The sequence below is a fragment of the Pinus tabuliformis genome, chromosome 7, assembly GCF_031772625.1.
Source record: "Pinus tabuliformis cultivar Carrire ecotype Pingquan chromosome 7, CPIR1, whole genome shotgun sequence".
Taxonomy (NCBI): Eukaryota; Viridiplantae; Streptophyta; class Pinopsida; order Pinales; family Pinaceae; genus Pinus; species Pinus tabuliformis.
Genome location: NC_142293.1, coordinates 1,741,908,335 through 1,741,928,584, shown reverse-complemented (window position 1 = coordinate 1,741,928,584; position 20,250 = coordinate 1,741,908,335). Strand labels below are relative to the sequence as shown.

Here is a 20,250-nt window from a genome sequence, read left to right as displayed (position 1 = left end):
TTGGTACTATACGTGCAATAGGCACTATCTCTTTGCTTTTCTAATCCTCATGCAGGTGAGAGATGTTGTTGTGTAGATTAGATGGCCAGAAATCTAGTCAAGTTGCCAAGGTAACTATGCTACAGGAAAGTGAAATTGAAGAAATGAAATGACACAAACCTATGTTGATTGCAGGAAATAGAAAAAACACTTTGCTTGAAAATAAAAGACTTGGAAAGTAAACCTGAATTCTATGTTGTAGAAGCTAAAAACAGTGCTCAAAAAGCATACAGTAAAAGTATCTAAAGGCAACTTCAATAAATCTCTACTATTCTAAACTCCATCAACATCCCAAACATATTCTAATATAAGGAAACCAATCAAGAGTATTGCTAAACTAGATGAAGAAAATGGGTTGTTTGTTGGCTGCTACAAGACTCCCGGTTTTGCAACATGGAAAACCAGCAAGCCAGAAAATCTATTAAAACGCAAATCTAGGATGAGAGAAGGGAGTAGGAATAATGGGAAATGATATTATTTAACTAGTAAAAGCATAGAACTAAGTCTAAGCTTCAGCACTACGAAACCAAGTTTTTCTTACCCCATCTAATCATAATCTTGGCTGCACAATAAAACAGGAAATTGCAGAAATTGTAACAGCAGAAGAGATGAAATGGAAAAAAACTTGAAAATGCAATGATAAGCAATATTAGTGATCCAAGATATTGATAGATTGTATGAATGACCTACAAAAATTTAAAAAGTTCACAAAACTACCTGCTTAACCAATAATAACGCTATCAAAATTTAATTTCCAGAAATGTTGATTCAAGAGCTAAACAAAGCAAATGCAAAGAATGAAAATGGTAGTGATAGAAATAGAAGAAGGCTTTGAAGCAAGGTTGCACGAAACGGGGAAACGGGTACGAGTTTCCGAAACGGGAAGCGATACGAAACGCGACCTCCCCAAATTTTGGAAACGGGGAAACGCGAATATATATATATATATATATATATATATATTAGGACATTTAAGAAATATGTGCAATCATAAAGCATATATGATACATTCTAATTTATTACATTATGATAAAACTGTCAATTGTCAATGCATAAACTATAAGTATCTAAATTTGCATCACATTTACTCATGAATAATCACATAATGAAAATAGAAATATCCAAAATCAGCCACGAGAAATTTCTAATTTCTTGTCTCGTGCTTGATTGGGAGTCTCCTCCTACATAGTTGAACGACCTTAATGCTCTTGATTAAATACAAGTTTCATACCCTAGTACCCTACATTCTCTTGATTATTGGGAGTTTCCCCTGCATAGAAGGCTTGGTTCTCCTGATTAAATACAAGTTCCATACCCTAGTACATGATAAAATCCAATGGAAACATTGCAATCCCCCCAATCCTGAAATCCTGAAAAACAGATAAGTCTGTTGGATCTTGAGTGAGATCTAAAATTCTACTTTCTCCATATGAAATCCAATGAGGGCGAAACCACTCTCAAACATCCTGAGTCATTTCATGGTAATGTTAAAAATTTAAGTAAAAGGATGAAAATGAAAAATAAAGGAGAATATCACTTTTACTTTAAGAATTTAACATTACCATGAACTGCATATCAACACTAGGGCAAAAGTTCACTTTCATAACTTTAGACAGGCATCTGGAAGCAACTAGAAGTCACTAGGCTAATGTAAGAATAGATTAGAAAACAAATAAAAATAAATAAATAAATAAAAACAAGTAAATGCTGAAACGTGGGTCGTACGGCCCTGAAATGCGTTTCAGGCCGTACTAGCCACGTTTCAGTTTCGTGAAACGTGGCAGTACGGCCTGAGACGCGTTTCAGGGCCGTACCAAACGCGTTTCAGCGTTTCATACCCGTTTCCGTACAGAAATGCCCTTCTGCCCCACGTTTCCTGCAACATAGCTTTGAAGCTTTTGGGGTGGGTCCAGCCCAAGAATTCTCAGAGTCCTTGAGGAGGAACCATGCTAGAGACTCAAATGAGGAACCGCTTTCAAAAACTAAGAATCTGTCTTACATCAGGTAATGCAATGCTACAAAACTTGCTCAGAAATATTCAAAGCCTAAGATTCTTTCTAATATGTTCTTTCCTAGCCTCAAGGGCCAACTTGAATCTCTTATTTATACATCAGGTGGGGGAGCAGCCTCCTTGAGAGGAGTGTTGAGAAAAAAGGTACCAAGGAGGTCTTTCATAGCGCTTTTTCCTTTGGCCTAGGAAAACACATGAGAACACCTTTTTAGTAAGTGAATTTATGAGTTATTAAAGTAATGTGACTTGAAGTCGCTTTATGAAGTACAAAAGTACTATGTACTTTATATTATCAAAATCACTTTATGTTTTTAAGTTGACTTTATGAGAAAAAGGTACAAGGTACAAAAACACATTAAAGTGACTAGGGAGCTCATTAATGAGGCGGGAGACATAAAAAGGAGGTCAATGGGAGATTAGATCTCCGCCCTTGATCTAGGAGAGCTGAGATCTAATCTCAGCCCTTGATCATAAGGTTAGGGCTTCTCTCAACATAATGAGACTTGTTGACCACTGGAGTGGCACCTGAAGATTATCTGAAGACTCCATGCCCAAGGATGTACCAAAGGTTGCGTGTACCATCAGAGATCATCATATCACCAGAGTTTTTCAACTCTACTTCTTCTCGTTTTCTTCTTCAGTCCTCAGATTCTGCAGCCGTACGGGGATATTGTATAAATGTCATTAGCACGATGAATAAAGCCATGTAACAAGCCTAGGGTGTTGGGACTCAATCAATGAGAAAGTAAACATTGGAGTGTTTTTTTACTTGGTTAATTATTCCTGCTTTTTAGAGGCGAATAATTTTCTAGGTTTTTTCACTCACTGCATTACCCCAAAGTCGGGGTGACGGCTTGAAGGTTGAGCCCCTAACGCATCTTAGTGTCTAGAGTCAATGTATATTACCATGCTAGGTCATCTCTAAAATTTCGCGGAATTTGACTAGGTCTAAGTAGGATTTTTTAATAATTAAAAATTTTCTACAAAATGGAATCTTTTAATTATTTTCTATGTAATGATGTAAATAAGTGGCCTTGGGAAATGTCAAGGGCGGGTGACCACTCTAAATTCATCCTCAAAGGCCCAACATTATTCTAGGACCCACTTTGAGGGTCAAAAAACGACTTATAGTCCCTCAAAAGCCGATTTTTCTAATGACAGTGACAAAAATGAGGAAAAAATTCAAGAAAATTCAATAACTGGAAAAATTTAGAAATTTTTCCATAGTCAAAATGAGTTAAATTTTGACATGGCAGATTCCAGTGAATGTCAAAGGTGATGTGGCAGCTATGTGGGTCCCACCACACAAAGTACAACTCAAGTCCAAGTTCCAAATGCAAGTCAAAGGGGCCCACGTTGAGCTCATAAGATATAGGTATGGTAAAAGTTTCAACTTCAATTTAATGTGAAGAGATTAAAGTGTTAAGTTAATAAAGGGCACGTGAAAATTAAAAGTTATAAGGCACTTTAAAGGTTTAAAGGGGGACAATAATGCCACATGGGACAAAACTTGTCCCCCTACTTTGTCCCCACTTAAATCATACGTTGGCGGCCAGGTCTAGTCAAAGTTTAGATCAGTCAACGCAATATTATTGGGCATCATTTGTAGGCTGATTTGAATTCAGTTTAGACGGGGACAATAATGCCACATGGGGCAGGTCTTGGCCCCCACATTATCTTGCATTTGTTACACACTTCAACAGAGTTATTTTCATTAGAAGATGTCAAGCGTGGTATAACAAAGTTAGCAAATGGTAAAGCTCAAGACACTAATGGATTGCAAGAAGAATTTTTAAAGTGGGGGTTTGAAACCTTGGCTCCGATTATCAAAAGGATCTTCAACAACGTCACACAAAGAAATTTCCCAACTGAATGGACAACTAGTGTTGCTATCCCTCTTTACAAAAGTGGAGACATTAATATTCCCTCCAATTACTGCACTATTATGGTTAATCCTCTTTTTGGAAATCTATTTGGAAGCATGGTGGAGCATAGAATTAGCAGTTGGGCAAAAAAGGAAGGTAAAAGAGCAAAAGGGCAAGCTGGTTTTAGGTCGTGGCATTCTACCATTGATCATTGTATCACTCTTAGGCATCTCATAGAAAAAGTATGGGACATACAAGGTGAGGAGGCCTTTTGTTGCTTTGTTGATTTCAAGAAAGCTTTCGACATTGTTCCTAGAGACAAGCTGTGGAGAAGGATGGAAGAGATCGGAATTCCAAGTGAATATAGAGCAACGGTTCATAAGCTTTACGAGAAAGTTAGAGCTAAAATCAGAACTAAGGAAGGCTTTTCTGAATGCTTTGGTAGTGACATTGGGGTCAAGCAGGGGTGCCCTCTTTCCCCCACACTGTTTGGCTTATATATTGATAAGCTAGAAGAATGGTTAAGCAGTAACAGTGGAGAGGGTATTCAATTAGCAAGTTATGTGGTGAGGCTTCTTTTGTATGCTTATGACCTTATCCTAATTGCAAAATTAGTTGATGGTCTGAGAGAGCCTCTAAAGGCCTTAGAGCTATTTTTCAAGAGGTTGGGATGCAAGTAAACGTTAGCCAAATCAAGATCATGATCTTCTCCTTGAAGAGGAAAAAGAAGCAAGTTAATTTTATTTTTGAGGGGAAACCCTTGGAAATAGTGGAAGAATACAAGTATCTAGGAATTGTTTTTCACAACAGGCTCAATTGGGAGGCATGTAGAGCTAAAAGGATTCAAGGGGATTGGAGAGATTTATACATTCTACAGAACAAACACAAGAAAGCCGAATTATGAGACTAGAAGACCAAGAAAACCCTTTTTGGGTTATTGGTTACACCGGTTGTACTCTATGGATGTGAAGTTTGGGGGAGCAGTATGTCAAACCACAAGTGGAGACAATTAGAAAGAATTCAAAAGCACTTAATCACTAATAATTTCAAAGTCAAATCAACGGTCCCTTATGAGATCCTGCTAGCTGAGGCTAGTTTGTTTCCGATGGAGGCTGAGGTGGTCTTTCGCTTGTTAAGTTACTTAAAAAAGGTTGAAGGCATGGATGGGCATCGTTGGCCTAAAATAGTTGTTGCGGAGTTAAAAAGGAGGAAGAAAACTTGGAGGAAACAAAATGAAAAGTGGTTGGGTAAGTGGGGCATTAAGTGGCAGGATTATCCTAACTCTAAAGAGGAGCTAAAAAAAATGGGTGCTTGAAAAATTCAAGACTACCATGTGGGAAAAGCAGATTGGTCGAAAAAAATCTCTATATGTCAAAAATTTCAATCCTACATTTTCTCATGATGAGAAGATATATTTCGATGCCAAAATCACAGGAAAGGCTAGATTATTAATAGCACAAATGACGACCGGGTCTCATCATCTTGGATGTGAAATAGGTAGATGGACAACTCCAAAAGAAGAGTGGGAAGAAAGAATATGCATCTTTTGTAGGAAAGGAGAGGTTGAAACAGAATGGCACTACATCATGGATTGTTTGGCTTATGAAGATATTCGTAATCAGTTTAGTAACATTTTGAAGGTGGATTGTTTGAACAAGTTGTTCGAGGAAGCGAGGCTTATCAAAACTGCGAGCTTCTTGGTCAAAATTCATGACAAGAGAGTAGACTTAGAAAAAAGTTTGAAGTTGTGATGTGTTGGAATCCTAGGTCCCTTAGATCGCTTGGTCTCATGGACGTCATTAAAATCCCTTCATTCATTCATTCATTCATTCTTCACAACAGTCATGAGAAATCAACGCAGCTAATTAAGAGCAGTCCACGTAGTCCTGATTTGGAGGATATGCATAGGATAGCTTACTCATTAGTTTGCTGGCATGTTAACTGTGAATTTACATAAGTTATTTAAGACAATTGTCCCCCTTTGTTTGTAGTCCTTTCTACACATGGCCAGCAAGAGGATACGTTGATCCTCACTCAGGAAATACGCTGCTATAGCTAAGGGATTAGCTTGCTGCCACTTCACAGTAATATTGCCACTTGGAGGAGCTTGACCATCTTTGGGATTATCATTATTTGCCACTTGTTGATGCATTTCACATTGGGAGTTCCTCCTAATTTTGTATAAAGAGACCCATTGGGCTCTCATTCAATCATCTTTTGTACTAGCTATTGTGCTTGGGGAGACTCTGCTCCTATGTACACTTGTGCTTCACATGAATAAAAATGTCTTTGGGATTCATTCATGGGTGTCTCTCTTGGAGGTTGTGTTTGGTTCAATGATGGTATACTTCTCTACTTACGCTTTATTTTGTTCCATTTTTTCATATTCCTTATCGAGTTGTGAATGTAAAACTAACTTACATTTATAGTTGTTTATTTGATATGCTCTAGGCTAGACAACTCTATCTATTTTCATACAAATTCTAGAGTTTTCTTGCTATTGTGTATTGTTTAAATCCATATGAGATAATGTGCATGTGAAGTTTTGTAGGGAACATCTTAGGATCGATTAACAAGTGTGAGGGGAAGTCTTCAAGAGACCAATCCACTCTTGGCATAGCTCTATAGGGAGCTCCTATTGTTATTTCAATTTCATAAGTTTATCTTTTGAAAGTGTTTTGTTTTGCAGGGTCCCTTTTGACATAGTTTGTGCATAGGTCAATATTTCAATCAAATTTCTCATAAACTCTCGTGCTTTCAATTCTTATCTAGCTAATCAAGAGCTCCTTATAAGCTAGCCAAGTGATGGGGTCTTTTCCCATCATTTGATTTAGTTTTTGTATATTATAATGTAGCATTATCACTCATTTTGCATTCTCTTTTTCACACTAACTTTGGTTTTAGTTTTGCAGCCCTAACAATTTTGTTGTAGGTTTTCTCAAGCTTCAAGCTCCATTTTCAGGGAGGTCGTGGGCATTAGGAGGGCTTGCGAAAGAGGCTAAGCCGTGTATCACTTTCGGAGCTTGTATTTCCTAATTGTCATACCATCTTCATCTCTCTTGAGGCTCCATATTTGAAGGAATTTCCTTGTGGTTTCAAAACCTCATATTGCACTTCCACTATTTCCTTGGGTAGCTCTCAAAGAGCCATTAACCTCATTGTAAACCATAATAATAATTTTATTTTTTTTTTTGTGGGAGCGTGGGTTCTACCCATTGGCATCCTATCTCTCCATTTAGTGAGAGATCTTGTAGGTAGATTGATTGTTAGTTTTGACATTTCCATTTTTGCTCACATCTTATGCATGCTTCAAGTTGGAAATTAACATAACTACACATCACATTCCCTTTCCCAAAGTTCACTACAGTTCGCTTGCACCATTTACATTGATAGCTTCAAGTCACAAGTTACACCCCATTGAATAGCAATTTATTTTTATGCAAGCATCTCTTTAACTCGATACATTTAACTTGGTAATTGTCTAAGGTTCACTTATGCCTCATTATTATGCAACATTTTCATATCTTGAGTATTGATGCATTGTGTATTTGGGCAATTTCACTTTCCAAAGCAACCATTTATTTTATGTCAAGCTAATCTCTCAAGTTAAAGTTTCCTTTTGCAAAGCTACTTTGGGAAATCTTACATGCACCAAGCATCACTAAAATTTACCTCCAACTTAAGTTGGTTGTATAGACTTTAGGGACCCTCCACCTCTATTGACTCCTCACTGTTAGATCTGAATTTTCGGGTGAGGGTGAGGTCTGAGGATTGGAGTTAAATTGAAATCTTGCTTTAGATTTTAACTAATAAAATAAACCAAGAGCACATTTACTTCACAATTTTACTTTACTTGCAATTTCCCATTTTGCTATCTTGATGTGTTTAAGTTTTACTTGCAAATATCATTTCTCATTTCAAGAAGCTCTTTTTATGCTAGTATTGTGAGTCCTTTACTTTTGCAACAATTTAATTTTCTTGTACTTGGAATATTGTTCATTGGTGCAATTATATTTCATGTTATTGCTTTGATGATCATTATGCTCATGAGTAATTGATGTATCTTGTTATTTGGGGCATTCACTTCCAAAGTACTATTTCCTTTATAGTTGCAATTGATGTTCATATGCTTATCTTGGTCTAACATTTGAATTGTTTATCATTTGTATCTTGATTTCATTTTGAGCAAGCTATTATTATTTACTTGAAGGCACTAGTCTACATTTTGAGTCTATATTTCAAGTTTGCTTGTTTATTCATATGCTTGCTTATTTCTTGGAAACAAGTTATTTTTTGACAAGTAATCCAAATTAACACTAACTTAATCTCCTAGAAACTCTCATCATATAACTTTTCATTTAGGGACCACCCCCCTTAGCTAACCTAGGAGATAGCTTAGACGGAGAGAGTTTGGAATAGGTGACAGCCCCAACTCTTTGTTCTTGCCACCAACCACACTTTATGGGGTTAAACTTTTAAAGGCTTTTCTCACTAACTGTTAGGTGTGCATAACGGGCAGCAAGCGTAACAAGACTAAAACAGGAAAATGGCAAGGAAGCTCATTCATTCTTTATGTTCATTTTGTTGGAGAAGATGAGAAGAGCTAGAGAAGAGGAGGAGGCTACGGCAACATTGCTTAAGGAGGGAAACCGAACGACAAAGTTTAATGTTGATTGGGGTTTGGGTTTGTACAGGTAAAATCTCTCCATAAAAAGGTTGAACACTCTAGAAGCATGCATGGACAAATGGATATATCTGATTTAGTTTATTAAGAAGAGATGAAGCATCTAATGGCAAGATGCTTGGGAGCACATCTAGTCGGCCTATGTGTTGATGTCTAGATCCCAAAGAGGGAGGTTGGCATTGGTCATGGAGCTCTGACCTTGGATACACACCTAGATCCCTAGGTTGGTGGTAGAGCTTAAAAGCCTGATGGTACCTAGAGTTGGTTAAAGCTTGAGTCCCGTTAGTCCCACCCGGATAGAATACCCCCATCAGGTATCTAGTCCACAGCACTGAGTGTGCTAGAACTCTTCGTAGTTCATTTTGAGATCTTCCATGTACCTCTATATATTTGTAATTATGAATACCTCCCTAGTTAAGAGGGGGTGTTAAAAAATGTAACTAGTATAAGTCTTCATAATTATGTTTGATTCATAATGAAATGTATTTGTCAAAAGAAAAGAAAAAGAAATTTTATTATTAAAGAAATTGACTTATTAAAGCATGGGTTTCATGCTTGGGTCAATTGTTTTTAGGTCAAAGCCTCCATTAAAGGCTTCTAGGGTTTATGTCAAGTATTTTTATCCATGTCATAACGTAAAAGACCCTTCTTGGGCTCTATTTGTCAAGAAATAAATTTATTTTAATGTAAAATAGGTCAATTAGGCCTCCTCCACCAAGTCGGCCTCCGAAAGGACAAGTCGGCCTCAACAAGGGAATTTGACCTCACAGATTCACTATATATTGGAGCAACTCCACTAATTTGGAAGCACATCTCACACAAGTTCGAATTGTAGTAGCTGGAATAAAAAAAAGCATGAAATTCAAGAAGGAAGAATAAAAGGGCTAGAGAAGTAAAAGCAGGTTATTATCTTGCTAAGGATGTCGAAATTTTCTCTATCTTGTCTCACATGTGCAAAGGAACTGAAGTTGCAGGAGGGCCGAAATTGTAGTCTTGAAGCTGGGCCGAAATTCTGATGCAGTAGGGTTGAAAATTTGTCCTTGATCCAGTATTGATGCAATATTGAAGGAGTGTTGATGCAGTATTGTTGCAGTCGATCTTGGAAGGTTGGAAGAACAGTTTGAGGGCTTACTGGGAGGAGGAGGAAGGTATGGGGTCTTGATCTATCTCATTTTGAATATGTTGTTGCTCAGATTGAACAGGCACCACGACGACGGCTCAGGGACAGGGTTGTCACTCTAATCCTCGCCCACTCTGTTCTAGTTATCTCCCAACAGCAGGTTATGAGGGGTAGTCCCTATGGAAATGAAATGATGGAAAAAAAGTTGGGAACCAACTTGCCCGAGAGACACAGTTGAGTGGCCTAGCTACTCGATGAAAATTTAGCAAGATTAAGGATTCGATTTGATTTAGAATTGAGACCAATGCCTTGTGGAGTCAAAATTTCTTTCTTATTATGACCAAGTAACCGATGCTTATATGATTAACTTAACCTATATGAGATGCAACTCCTACGACCTAAGTGTGATGCAAGGATCTTGGTTAATTTTAGATTATATGCCTAATCTAAATGGAACCTTTCCCTTAACTGTTTTGAGAAACAGTCTTCAGAGTAGGTTGTGAGATGGAAGCCAATGAGAAGAAAGCAGTGGCCTGATTAACGATACCTCACCCTGTGTTCCAACCACCCAGTGCCTCTAGCGGTGCAAAGATTGTGGATCTGATGATTGCAAGGTCACTATGTTAACCACTAAGAAGGGTTGAATCCCTCAAGCTGAATGAGAAAGGGTTGTCCTAGGAGTCTATCAACCAAGCTTATGCTTGGAGGTAAGTTGTTAAATGCAACTACTCTTAGAATGAAATGCAAGATGGATGAGTGAAGTTCTTAGCTTAAGATTGTTTTAAATGTTTAAGTACTTAAGTTATGATTATTTTTTATGACAATAGTACTTAACGATAAATGAAAAGACAATCTTAACCAAACAAGAATGTGCCAAATACTTAAGTGTGAAATAGATACCAAAGATAATCACAAAGTTCTAATGACTATGGGATGTACACAAATCCCGTAATAACTTAACTCACACTTAGTCAAGATATCAATTGCAAGATTATTAAAGACAATGCCACAATTGAAACAATTAGAGATCTTCAAAGATATTTCAACCAAGTAAATGCCAATAATGATGCCAATATCAAATCCACAAGATTGCAATAATGAAAGATGCTTAAGAGTAAAGCTTAAGATGTCAATCTCACAAGATAAAGGCTACAATTACCCAAGATTCTTAAGATTATGAACTTAAAGTAGAGCACTTATTCAATAATGATTCAATCACAATGTCAATTTGATCTTAATGCCAAAAGTAACTTAAACAAGATTTAGAAACTTAGAGCTTAGGTGTGTGAGTGTCTTAAGTGCAAACTTTGACAATTATTAGAGCTTAAGACAAGACAAGCGAATGTTAGATTTCCAATAATCAAAATCAGCAGTAATACGTCAGATATATCAACACTTGTTATTGTTATGACAGCAGCAATAAAATTATATTAGGTTTGAGAAACAACAAGCCTATGATAGCCACAGATGATCAATGAGATGCCCAACACTTTTCTAATGTAAATTATGAGTTTTAGCCCACTTTAAGATGCAATGTTCAGACTTATATCAGATCTGATTTAACTTGTTACAGCAGTGAGTAGATCAGAAAATCAGTGAGTTATTGATGCCACAACAAGGGCCAAAATATGCCCAAAACTTGGAAAATTTGCCAAAACTAAAAATTTAGTTTTCTGAGCCCTTTCCGGTATGTTATCCAGAAAAATTCAGATCTGATCTAGCACTTATGCAGAAAATTTCCAGCAAGCTAAAATTTAGATCCAAGCTAGATCCTCAATGCCCAAGTGGCCAAATTTCTAGAAAATTTGAATTTTGCAATTTTAGAGTATTTTGACCAATTTAATGTGTGCGTTAGGGCTTTTAAGTCACTGTTATAAATCAGAATTTACAGCTGTAACAAAACAGTGAGAAATTAGGGTTTAGAGAGCAAACCCTAGGTCCAAGGCCTTGAAAATCACTTTGTCCAAACTTGCCAAAAATTTGTGATGAAGTTGTCATTTACAAATCAAACTTTTTGAGGCAAAAATTCTGCAAAACCCACCAAGTATTCAGTCCCAAAATTCAGAAAATGGACAGAGGTCAAAGAGGGGCGAATTAAGGCCAATGCTAGACCCAGTAGGGCTAGCGTTGAAGGAAAAAAGGGGCTATGAGGGAAAAAAGGGGCTCGAAATAAAAATAAAAATATTCAAAAACCTTTGACCTTGGCTAAGGAATTGAAGTTTGCAACCAACTAGGCTACATAATCTGTTTACCATACAGTGCATGTCATTTCAATTTCATATAATATATAATTGGGCTCGTTCCAAGAAGAGCACGAGACTTAATCCAATGTCAGTGCATATAATTTGTATCCATGTCAACGAGTAGTACTATGCCAGTGATATGAACAACTATGTGCCAATTAAATATCACAAGGGTCGTGGCTTTCCATGTCATGAAACCATGAATTAAGCAATCTGTGTGAATTCACGATACGAGACGTGACTATCAACATAACTTGACTTGTGTGTTATCTGTTTATTCCTCCGTTGCATACGGCACCAAGTCCACCATGCAACGCATGTGACCAAGGCGACAAACCTATGTGTCAAAACTCGTCCTCCGCAGCTTGTAATAATTTGTATTCCTGCACCGCATCATATAGAAAACCACATTACAGACTTTCTATCATTGTCTCTGATATATATAGTTGTTTAGACTTGACTACATATATATGTTGCCACCAGTCATCGATATATAATCGAGCTAAACACGTCGAATACTGCCACCATACATGACTATATAAATATATAGGTTAGACACCCGGTATCGTAACCAATCCTCATGATTTTCCCTTAGTCAATCCACAAACTATTATTCGTTGTTTTCGTTGCAAAACAAGATTTGAATGGTAACCAGTCAATACCAAGAATTCTTAGCCACGAACTCATCTGATCTCAGTGGCAATCTAAACTAGTCATTATTCCTACCTATGCCAAAACATAATTAAACAAAAGAAACCATTTTGATGCCCTATTCAAACCTCATATTTCATAAAGTCAAATTTTGCATTTTATTCGATACTCCACTTGCTTCTTATTCAATGCTACACTTGCTTCTTGTTTGATGCTTCTTCAGACCGTGAATTAATACTCCCATAGACCACGGACAAGGTTATATATATGTTTGTTTGGAGGGATCTTAGATTGGGGCCAACCTGCCCATGAGTTATTTGAATTTTTGCCACGCTAATATTCTTGATCAAACTAACTTTTTTCAAGAATGATTAGGAGGCCTTTGTACCAAAATTCACTTGATTTCTGCATGCAAATCACCAACGAAACCCTGGCCAATACACCCTTTGACATCAATGACAATTTTTACAACAAAAATGACTATAGTTAATACTAGATAAGGCAACATGAGCACAGAACAATGTTGTAGAAAAGGGAAACAAACTAACCTACATTTCTCGTAGTTGCATTGCTAACCCATGACAAGATATTTATGAAGAGTTGCACTAACATTATTACTCCCTAACGGAGACACATTTCTGCCTAGTTTTTAAAACATTTCTCACTATATGAACTACCCTCACTCCAAAACTATAGTAATTCCCCCTTTGATTTCAGCTTCTCTCAATGCAAATTTGGATGTCTCAAGCTACAACAAATCTATAATGTAAATAAAGAAAAGAGACATTAACAAAAAAAATAGGCTTGTCCTGGGAAAATATTTCTGAGTGAAAAGGTGTGATCCTTCAGTTGAAGTCTTTTATGGTTTATTTTATTTCCTGATTGGATCTATGCATGTGCCATGAGCATCATAAGAATTATGTCTTGGTCTTGTTGTCGCTCAAATTGTATAGGCACAATGCGACAACGACTCAGGTCGGGGCCTGTCACTCTGATCCCCGACCTCTCCATTCTAGTTGTCTCCCAACAGAAGGCTATGGGGGGTAGTCCCTATCGAATATGAAAATGAAAGACCAGTTGGAAACCAACAAGTACAGGAGATACAATTGAATGGCCTAGCCACTTGGTTGATTTTAACAAGTTAAGAGATTAGATTAGATTGTTATGTGAGATCAGTGCCTTATGGAGTCAACTACTTGCTTTATATCGATTGAATACCAAGTGACCGGATGAAAAACCACTGCTTGAGATGCTTTTGCTAACCTATATTCTATGCAAGTCTTACACTCTAGGTGTGATGCAAGAAATCTTGGTTAGTTTTAATTATATGCCTACCTAAGTGCATCCCTTGATCCTTATCTATTTTGAGGCCAGTCTCTAAACTAGGTTGTAGAGAGAAGTCAAGGCGAAGCAAGCAAAGGCTTGGTTAACAATACGTCCCCTTGAAATTTAACATACCCAGTGCCTCCGGCGTTGCAAAGGCTGTGGCTCTGACAACTGCAAGCTCACCATTTTAACCACTAGAGAGCGTCTAGTGTTTGTGGCTAAGAGATGAAGGATGTTCCTATCTTTCTATCAACCAAGCTTATGCTTGGAGGTCAATTAATCAACGCAAGACTAGACTTAGGATGCAAAAGCAAATTGACTTGAGTGATCTTGAGTTAAGATTGTTTATGATCTTTAAGTACTTAGTTATAATTAATCTTATGACAAAGGGTACCTAACAATGAATAAAAGACAATCTTAAACACAAGATAAGTGTTCACATTCAACAGTGCTCAAAAGATGTTAAAATTGGCAACCAGGGCAAAACTTCATGTCGGTCATCTTATTCATGGCTAATAATATTTTTATTAGATTCCTCTCGTCGAGAGGTGTAGGATTGATATAAAGATCATCCAATTCCGATAAGTATTCATGGAGATATGAATTTATTTTGATTATGGAATTATTATCAAGCCGACCTACAACTCATGTAGGCTCAGAAGTCCAACAGTCGCATCTATTCACCAACCAACGTTGTGTATAAATATAAGAGGACTTTTCCTCATTTAGACTCACTCATCTCATCACATCTCTCTCTCTCTATTGCGCAGATATGAGTCTCTTCTCTACTGCGCTAAAATGGGTCTCTCTCTCTCACACATGTGAAGCCGGAAGCTGTTGAATCTAAAGCTGCAACTGCAGAAGTAAAGATTGACTTGCGTGGCCTAGAAGATCTCCTCTTTGGAACTGCGCTATAGGTTCATCTGAACCTCCTGTGAAAGCCGCAACTTTTGGTGGTGGAATGAAGTCAATCCGACGAACAGTTTGCAAGATATTGACTGCCTTAGTTTGAAGCCGGAAACTGCTGAAACTGAAGCTGCAACTGCAGAAGTAAAGATTGACTTGCTTGGCCTAGAAGATCTCCTCATCTAAACTGCGCTGTAGGTTCATCTGAACCTCCTCTGGAAGCCGAAACTTTTGGTGGTGGAATGAAGTCAATCCGACTGTCGGTTTGTGAGATATGGTCTGCCCTAGTTTGATAATGAAGCCGCTAACGTTGATGCTACTGATCTAGGGTTTGCTACTGCTGATATGAATCAGATTTATTGTACTATTTCTCTCTGCTGAATTATTGAAGATAAAAGAATATTTGATCAAAGGGTTTCCCCACACATTGTGGGGTTTGTCCCTGGCTAGCCGCCACATCTTGTGTCTCTTGTCTTGGCTTGTTTTCTGTCGATCGTTTAATGTTCTATTTGCACTTTACTTTATGTACATGTGATTGCTAATCGGTGGAATATAATAAGAAAAAGAAGTAAACTGTTATAAGCATAGAACATACCATAATTTAACATGGTATCGGAGCTGAGGTGAAGACAAAGCCCGAGCAAGAGCAAGAGCAATCATTGAAGAGAAGATTGGCAAGGCTATCCTAAAAGAACTATGGGGTCCTCAACACTCTTTCTTGCCGAAGACAAGCTCCGTGAGAAAGCTGACTATCACGGATAGAAGATGTCTATCGATCTAACCCTTGAAGATCAAGGAGTGCTGGACATGTAAGAGGCAATATTGTTGAGCCTTCATCAAATGCATCTACTGCTGCCTGGAACAAATGGAAAAATGGAGAAGTCAAAACAAAGAAGATCATCCAGGACTCTATCAACAAGCGCTTGGTGGCCTACATCTATGATCTAGACACCTCCAAGGAAATCTACGACAGACTGGTGAGTTTATTTAAAGTTAATGATGCCAATCAAGTTTTGTTTCTTAGAAATAAGCTGAGGGAAATCAAGAAGGGTAAAGATGAAAGTATGCAAGCATACTTCTTAAGAATCACCGAGATCAAGAACGATCTCCTATCTATTGGGGAAACTATTACTGACAGAGAAATGGCACTCACAACTCTTGAAGGATTACCATCTGAATGGTATGTGTTCAGGACTACTCTTCTGAACTATAATGTAATTCCTAGTTTCGAGGAATTAATGGCTAGATGCATTCAAGAAGAAACAAGGGAAGAAGTGTAAGAAATGCCCATGCCTAAAGGTCCTCCTGCTGCCTTTTCTTTTCATGCAAAGAAAAGAAATAATTCCGGGACTAAATCAAAAGGAAAAGCTGGACCTAAGGCTAGAAGAAAATGACGATGTTACATTTGCGATAAAGCAAGTCACTATGCAAGGGAGTACCCTGATAGAAAGGACTCACTCTAGGACGATGATCAAAATCCCTCTGATGGCAATCAAAGGAATGACAAATTCAACAACAAAGGTAAGAGGAGAGCTGGGAATCAAGGAAGAGGACAAGCATTCAAGAAGGCCAGAAATTCTAGGATGTATTAAATGCACCTGACCTCAAAAAGAACCTAGTGTCCATCTCGGGAACGGAAGACAAAGGCTAGAAGGTAACCTTTAGCGATGGCAAGGTATGTATATGGAAAAATAATGTTAAAGATGCCTTTACTCTTGTGTTTAGTGATTCATTATATCAGGTCGATGGAAGTCTGCTAGGTGTCATGTCTTATGACACATCTCTTCAGTCCGAACTTTGGCATTAGAGGTTTTCCCCCCTTCATTATAAAGCTATACTCGGTGTAAGACAAATGGTGATAAGGATGCCCGAATTCTGAATAGAGAATGAAGGTGTATGTCCAGGATGTGCTGAAGGAAAGCTCAAAAGGGGACCATTCCCCTCAAGCCAAAGCAAGACCTCTGATATATTACAATTGGTTCACTCAGGCATACCTGAGGTTGGCATTAAGAGGGATACTACTACACCACATACTCCTGAGCAGAATGGTGTGAAGGAAGAACCGCATGATGATGGAAGCTGTCTGGGCCATGCTACATGATCAAAGACTTCTGATGTTTCTATGGGCTGAAACTACAATCACCGTCGTATATGTACAAAATTAATGCCCTCATCAAGCATTGGGTTCCAAGACTCCTAAAGAAAAGTTCACCGCAAGGTAAACAATCTTTCGACTTTGAGGAGCTCTCAAGAAGCCAACACCAGGGAACCGAAAGAAAAGGATGATGAATCAATGCCTGATGTAGAAGAACCCATGGATCTGATAAATTCTCATCCACATGAGCCTTCCTCTTCTAGGAAGAGGCCTTCATGGCTTAGGGGGATACTTGATGATGCTAAAGGACATGCTGCACCCTGAGGAACCTTCCGTCAAAGTAAGAAACTTAATAGGTATCAAGGATACCTGACCATCATGAGCACGATCATACAAAATGAGCCTTCGTCATTCTCAGATGCCGTCAAGCATCAAGTATGGAAGGATGCTATGACCGAAGAATATGAGTCTATCATAAAGAATGATGTTTGGGAAGTAGTTCCCAGACCCCAGGACAAGACTGTTGTTACTTCCAAATGGCTTTACAAGATAAAGCATGCAGCAGATGGAAGCACGGAAAAGTATAAGGCTCGTTTTGTTGCTCGAGGTTTCTCCCAAAAGGAAGGTATAGACTATGATGAGATATTTGCACCTGTTGCCAGATATACGACCATCCGCTCGATCATAGCCCTTGCCGCTTCACAAGGATGGATCCTACATCAGATGGATGTCAAGACTGCGTTCTTGCATGGCTCGATCAAAGAAGAGGTCTACATGGAGCAACCCGAAGGATTTGAGATTTATGATCGAAAATCTCATGTATGCAGGTTGAAGAAAGCTCTCTATGGGCTGAAGCAAGCACCCCGAGCATGGTATGAGAGGATCGATAGCTACTTGATGAAGTTGGGATTCACTAGGAGTGAAGCCGATCCTAACCTTTACTTTAAGGTTGAAGATGACAAGCCTCTCATACTGGTGTTGTATGTGGAGGACCTCTTTCTAACAGGTGCAGACCCTCTCATTCACAAATGTAAGAGGGAGCTGGCCTCTGAATTTGAAATGAAAGACCTAGGACTGATGCACTACTTCCTAGGACTTGAAGTATGGCAGAAGCCAAGGGAAATTTTCCTATCTCAAGGGAAATATGTGGTAAAGATATTGGAAAGATTTGGTATGATGGACTGCAAGCCTGTGACTACCTCGAGGATCTTAACTTTTAGAAGTTATATGGTAGTGATGTCGGACCAGATTTGGGAAATGCCTCTGAGTTTCATAAACTCATTCGCATTGATGTTCTTGGTGAACCTCCGTCCGAACATATTTTTTGCAGTTAGCATTGTGAGCTCATATTTGGTTGAGCCTCACTGGATTGATGCCAGGAATCTTCTGAGATGTCTTCAGGACACAATCTCTCATGGATTAAGATACACTGCCGGAGATGTGAGACTACTTGGATATACTGATGTTGATTGGGCAGGCAGTGTGGTGGACCGTAAGAGCACTTCCGGGTGCTGTTTCACCTTGGGATCTGCTTCGATATCCTGGATGAGCAGGAAGTAGAAGTCGATGGCTTTGAGCACCGCCGAAGCAGGATATATTGTTGCTAGCATAACCTCGTGTGAGGTAGTCTGGTTGCGAAAGCTCTTCAGTGAGCTGTTTGGATTTACATTGGATACCACTGTGATTCTCTATAACAACCAGAGGTGGGATTCGATTATTGAGGAATCCCGTATTTGTCAATTGCTCCAGCAGATAGACATCATCTTGGATATGGTAAGTTGATGAGCAAGGAGGCTCCATCGCATTAAGATGATGTACAGGTTGATACACCTTGTCAAAGCCCCGAGGAAAGATCTAATCTGTGATTTTCCCAAACGACTTGGAGTCGGTAAGAAACCCTTGTACAAGGGTCCTGCATGTTGCATACATTGAGCTCTGGGAGCTCTGAGGGCCTGCGGTTATTACTGGAGCAACTTACGACCACAGGGTGACTCACCCTCCCCTGGTGGTGCACACTGGAACAAGATGATTCGCTCTCTTGTGGGACAAGATGATTCGCTCTCTTGTGGAACAGGATGATTCGCTCTCCTGTGTAGCAGGATGATTAGTTCTCCTGTGAGGCCTGGATTGATGTGTTCTCCATGGCGATTGTAGTAGGATTGATGTGTTCTCCTGTGAGGCCTGGATTGATGTGTTCTCCATGGCGATTGTAGCAGGATTGATGTGTTCTCCTGTGAGGCCTGGATTGATGTGTTCTCCATGGCGGCCTGGATTGATGTGTTCTCCATGGCAATTGTAGCAGGATTGATGTGTTCTCCTGTGAGGACAGGATTGATTAGTTCTCCTGTGGAGGCATCCTACCCATGCAGTCTGGGACTCATGGGAAGTACCTCTCATCTGATCAATGAGCAGGGAAATGAAGTTAGGGACCATAGTAGTACCGATGGACACATCGTTGTAACTACCGTACTCCCTACGCTAGGATGACCTCCATTGATCTGGGATCAATGATACTGGTCTGGGACCAGTGGTAGGAGTTGTACCATACTATGACGCTGACTTCGGGTCGGTTAAGACTGGTCTGGGATCAGTGGTACATACTCTGAGACTAACTTTGAGTCAGTGGAGGATGATATTGGTCTGGGACCATTGGAGTTGTACTCACTATGACGCTGACTTTGGGTTGGTTGAGACTGGTCTGGGACCAATGGTACATACTGTCAGACTGTCTTTGAGTCAGTATGATACATCCTCGATCATTTCTTCTTCTTCATAATTCGGAAAAAAGCAGAGTAGAACAGAACAATGCAAGAGCAGAGCAGAACAGAACAAAACAGTACAGATCAGTGCAGGGCAGAACAAGACAAAGCAGAACAGGCAAAATAGAGCAGAGCAGGGCAAGGGTCAGGTTGTACAAGGCAGTGCATTTGATGGATGAATAGTAACGACCGATAGACAGATTGCAGATGAAGTTCTCCATGGTTGAGAGGGAGTCTTAAAATTGGCAACCAGGTCAAAACTTCATGTGGGTCATCTTATTCATGGCTAATAATATTTTTATTAGATTCCTCTCGTCGAGAGGTGTAGGATTGATATAAAGATCATCCAATTCCGATAAGTATTCATGGATATATGAATTTATTTTGATTATGGAATTATTATCAAGCCGACCTACAACTCATGTAGGCTCAGAAGCCCAACAGTCACATCTATTCACCAACCAACGTTGTGTATAAATATAAGAGGACTTTTCCTCATTTAGACTCACTCATGTAATCACATCTCTCTCTTTCTACTGCGCAGATATGAG

The 20,250-nt window shown here is 38.9% G+C and overlaps 1 protein-coding gene across 1 annotated transcript in view; it reads right to left on the bottom strand.

The window, feature by feature from the left end:
* Window positions 1-20,250, bottom strand: part of LOC149255293 (uncharacterized) — a 214,162-nt gene that overhangs the window by 117,970 nt on the left and 75,942 nt on the right. The window lies entirely within an intron of this gene.